Here is a 6000-nt window from a genome sequence, read left to right as displayed (position 1 = left end):
TGTGGGCTTCGCTAGGGACATGAATTTATAGAGAGGAGCGGAAAGAGGTGATTTCTTCTCTATTTATGACTATGGGCTTGGAATTTAGGTGATATTACAAGTTCGCCCACTAGGTTTTTAAATTTATGTTTTAAGAGTTTAATCAACACTTTTTGGTACCTTAATTATTAATTTATTCTTATTAATGTGTTGTTGAGAGTTAAAAGTTAAGTTCTATCGGGAGTTAAAAGTTAAGTTTTATTGTGGGGTCGTTAGATCGACCATATTGTACACCATTGAGTGTTGATACAATGACCTCTTGTCTTTTAAAGACGAATTTGACATAAATAAGGATGTTTAGATCGATGTGTGATCATAAAATAAAATAAAAATTAGAAACAATCATATAGGAGATAAGAGTGATTTTTATGGTATCAAAAAGCAAAGCTGAAATGACGCGAAAATATGAGGAGGGGAAGCACAAATATCTCAGTATGGAAGAGGTGCGAAAAGTTGGTCATGATGAGTCAGAGGGCAGGTAAAAATAGAGTGAAGAAGAATTGAAGAAACGTGATTAAGCTGAACATAATACATTTTCAATCTGCTGAAGATATAATCCAATATAGAGGAAAATTTGGTATCACTTACTTAATAAAAGGTAAAAATAATCTCGTTAATCACCACTTTATTATCTGAATCAATCGAAGGATCTCTAACACGTAAAAAATTCACTAAATAATATATTTCAATCTATTAATTCAAAATAATATAAATGGAGTCGAATAATCGATGGACGTTACACGTCGGCAGCGAGTGGGATGTGGAGCCCAACTCCTGCGATATCGACTTTGGACCAAAGTCTCACCTTATTGTAGTTTGGTGAATCTACCTAAAACCCCTTGCAAAAACTTATAAATGCACTAAAGTCCTTAATTTTGAAACAAGTTTTTTAAATCATTTGGTACTTGATCTTGCATTAAAGCCTAATAAAATTGAATTCACGCATTACAAGTTTATTTTTAACACAATTTATCTCATATATGTAGCTTAAGAGTGTGTTTGGTACGAAGGAAAACATTTTCTGGAAAATGTTTTCCAATTTTCTCATGTTTGGTTGGGGTAAAAGTTTTGGAAAATGTTTTCCAAATCAACTCATTTTCCTCAAAATTAAGGAAAATGACTTCCCTTAAAAAATTAAGGAAAACATTTTCCAAAGCGCTCCTCCAATTTTAAATTACATTTTTTTTGGAAAAATATAAATTTTTAAAAAAATATTTTCAATTTCAAAATTTTATTTTTTCACCGATCTCTGACCACCCTCTCCCTCTACCCCCTCCCCCAACACCACCCCTCCCCAAAAAATTAATTTTACTTTTTAAAAATATTTTCAACTCCAAATTTTTATTTTTAAGCTCCTACCTCTTCCCCCCCCCCCCCCCGGCCAGCCCCCTACCCACCCCTACCAACCCCAAAAAATTAATTTTATTTTTTAAAAATACTATCAACTTCAAATTTTTTTTTCATTCCTACCTCCTCCCTCTGCCCCCCCCCCCCCCACTACTACCCCCACCCCTTATCACCACCACCCAAAAAAAAATTATTTTTAAAAAATATTTCCAATTTCATAAATTATTTTGTATTCTAGTAAAAATAAAAAATATTCCTCAAAAGTATTTTTCATTCATAAATCAAACACTAAAAATCATTTTCGAAAAATAATTTCTACTCACCAACCAAACATGAGAAAATAAGTCCAAAATCTACTTGTTTTCCAGGAAAACATTTTCTAGGAAAACATTTTCCTTCGTACCAAACACACCCTAAATCTAAGAAATTTGAAAAAAAAAAATCCACTATCTTACCACAAATCATAAAAATTAAATATAGTGAAGATTTATCTAGTCCATAAAACATACTTATCATTGATGAATATTCAATGAAATGTAGTAAGAAAAAAAGTGATTGTAGTTAAATATGTGTTTAGTTTCTTTATGGAAATAAGTTTGTTTGCTACTAAGAGAATTAGTCTTGTCATTTTAATTGTTTTCATTATGATATTAATAATATTTAATTTATTATTTTAATTTTATTCCATATATAAGAATAGTAGGATCCTGCTCAACTTTTGCAAGTACTTTAATTATTTATCTATTTTTTTTTAGTTATTCTTAATTATTTTGTTAACTGAAAAATTGTTATACCCTCAATAAACTACTTAAAAACTATAAAACTTTTTAAAAATTTTAAGCTTTTAATTCATCTATTCCATAAGTAATAAGGTAAAATGAAGCTTATTATGTTAATTATTATTCTTTTAATAAATATGTCAATATAAAAATAGATAAATAATTAGAAACAGATAAAGTATTATTTCTGTAAAAAAAAATTACTAAGCATTATATATATTTTATATATATATATATATATAAAATAAAAAGGACAGAAAGTAGTCAAGTAGCTATAATAATAAATAATATTACTCGATTAACGAGAGAAAATGACGTGGCGCTGCATGTTCTTCATGAAATTCATCAAGCGCCGTATGATGGCACCCAATTAATTTCAAGCACATAGACACATTAATTACTTGAAATATTTTATCTACTTAACTACTTTAATCATACTTAATTCATCTATTTTATTTTTTTCTATTTGCTTTTATTTATCAGTTTATTTTTAATTATTTTACTTATTACTTTGACATATCAAGAAAATAAAAAAGACTTGTTAATTTAATGAATTTAAGTAGCCGTTTGGCTATGTGATATCATATCAAGATATGGTATCGTAAGATGAAATCAACGATTGGACATGCGATTTTACGATAATTCTATCTTATGATTTCATATTGATATATTCTCTAAAAATCATTATATAGAATCATATGAAATACCATATCATGATTGAGTTATTTTAATACAAAAATTGATCCACAAGTTTACATTTTGTTAAAACAATCTCGTATTTATATCTACTAACCATTTATTTCATATGTAAATAAAATTTATGATTACTTCATTACTTTTAAAATATTATTATTATTACCGACATAAAATTTATTATTATCACCAACATATAGTTACTTTAACTCACATTATTATTGAGTAATAAATCTTGAAGAGCTCGTAAAAGGTGTTTTATTTTTACTCATATATTGATGAGACAATTACTTGAGTGGAGAACAAATAACTTTGTAATTTTATTATATTTATGATTTTTTGTTTATTTGTTAATATTAAATAAACAATCGGGATCATTTTAATAGTTTTAGAACTTATGAAATTTTTATGTTTATGAAAAAATATACAACATCAAAATTTCATGTCACATGTCCAAATAAAAGTTCAATTTTATCTCATGATACCATATCGCATGGCTAAACAGACCCTAAATATGTAGTAAAAAAGTCGAAATTAAGAAATTGATGAAAAGAGAAAAATGCATATTTTTTTAAACATACTAATTAAAAGAAAATCAGGACAAACAAATTAAAATAGAGATAATAATATCATTAAACCTATTTCAATTAACGTCAACACATATATTTAAAAAAAATTACATATTTGTTATGATATTTTAACTTTCTCATCATAAATCAGGTTAGTTAAAAAAAAAAAAGATTCATATAATTTAAAACTTATTTATCACTAAATATCTGCGGAAAGGTATTAAAAAGAAGGTACATAATAATTGTAACTAAAATATGTATTTAGTTTGTTCAAGGAAATAAGATTGTTTGCTAATAAAGAGAATTAATCTCGTCATTTAACTATTTTAATAAATAGAGGGAGTCATAAATAAATTAATTTCGATAAATAATAGCATATTTTAGTTGGTTAATTCTTCATATATAAAATTAATATATTTCTTTTTAGCAATTCAAAATCGACATAACTAATAGTATACATATAAATTATGAAAAAAAACTATACATCATTTTATGTAAAAGAGAATGTGGAATAATTATATACGAATAACTATTTCATGCCAAATTAACATTTATATAAATTTTCAAAAGAACTGGAAATATTATATTTGATTATTTTGAAACTGTCATAAGATTAATAATACTTAAATTTCCTAATCTCAAAGAATAGTACTATTTTTTTCTTCTGAGTCATAATCAGAGAAATCTTTTTCCAATTGAATTATCTATATATTTAATAATGTATTGTCGGGTAAACTCTTAAAAGGTCATATAAACAATATTTTAAAATTATGTCTTGCTCCAAAATAAAATATAATAAAATCTAATTTATTTATTTTCTCAGAATTTATAACAAGTTCAACATGTAACACAACGAAAATGATTAAAAAATAACCCAAAAATCAAAATAGTGAGAATTTGAAAACTTATAAATTTTCTGTCTATACAAGGTGAGGAAAAATCTGGTTAAAGAAGAGTAATTGTATATTCTATCGCCATTAATAAGTAAATCATATTAATCTTTCTAATATCTTCTAATTAATTATATTTGGATTGATAGTCTAAGTGTTCACTTCAATATATATATATATATCAAACTCTCTTTAGATACTCTTTATAACAAAACAATTCTATTTGAATATAATATTATTTATTGATACAATTATTTTAAATATAAATATAAACTTTCTCGTAATAAATATCTCTGCTATTAAACACACTATATTATTTACACAATTTATTACTAAAATTTTTAATCAATAATATTAGAAAAATTTCAATTACCCTATCAGATAGTTCGCTATTTATAATGTAATAATCACTTGCACAAATTCGACAAAGTTATGTTGAACACTATCCAAATAGACCCAGAAATTAATTCAAATGAATACTATGGAAAAATGTCTCACTCAAATTATTTTATTTTATTTTTTCCCTTTTCTCACCAATTAGAGAATTTTTTTTTAAAAAAAAATCAACTAGACAAATAGTGGTCTAGATGTGTGTGACACATTTGCTGGCACTTAGAGATTGTAATAATTAGGTTAGGTATTAATTAAGCAATAATTAGAAAAATTAAAGAGGAGGGCTCCACAATTGGTCTTTTTTCCCTTAATATTTTCAATTTTTTCAAAATTATTTTTACGCAATCCAAAACAGTATCAACCGACAAATCTGAATTAGTGTGACCATGGATTAAGCAATAATCTATCTTTTAAACTCACTATCACTTTCTCGATTTGACTTATTTTTATATATTTGAAATAATAATAATAATTTAATTTAAATTTTTAACTATGTTACAATTATATATAAAATAATATTTGTTATTAATGTTATAAAGAAACGAATCATGTCTAACTCAATTTTAAAAATTAACTCACAAGAAAAGAATAGAATTGCCCAAGATCATCATAAATCATAATTATGAAAATTAGTAAAAAACATATTTTCCTGTAAATTTTTATACTAATCACAAGAAAAATCTCCATGTAATTTACACTATAACTCATATAACATTCTCGCACACGCTTGTAATCCGTTTCTTTAAAAAAAAATACAAGTTCACATAAACAAGTTGTATTGAATGTAGGAGAAGGGCTCGACTAGTTTGAATTCGTGCAGAAAAGTATTACTCAATACTAGGTATATCCTACTTCATTATAAGGCTCGAATTCAACACTTTTGATTAAGTACGAGGGATAGTTACCTACCAATTAATTTACTACAATATTTATGGTGCTATATGATTGGCAATGTGATAGTGATGACAAATTGATTAGCAATTTATCACATAGCTAATGTTCTCATTCTTATAGCCCACTAAATTTTCTTTAGTCTGCTGTGGTTTTGATAGTCCACTAATCAAAAAGCCCATATGTTTTTATGAAAGTGGCACTTATATTGATGGGCCATAAATTTGGTCCATCTATGAAAATATTGATGGAGCATACATTTGGTAATTTAGCCACTTTTATATTAAATAGCTTTTAGGCTTGAGTTATGTCAGATTCAAAGTCTATATCTTGTTTTAGTCGATGTCAAGCCTTGTTTTATCTTGTTCATGTAGTATATATCTAAACCATAAGTTCAAG

The sequence above is a fragment of the Solanum lycopersicum genome, chromosome 7, assembly GCF_036512215.1.
Source record: "Solanum lycopersicum chromosome 7, SLM_r2.1".
NCBI classification, from domain to species: Eukaryota; Viridiplantae; Streptophyta; class Magnoliopsida; order Solanales; family Solanaceae; genus Solanum; species Solanum lycopersicum.
This window is presented reverse-complemented; position numbering follows the sequence as displayed.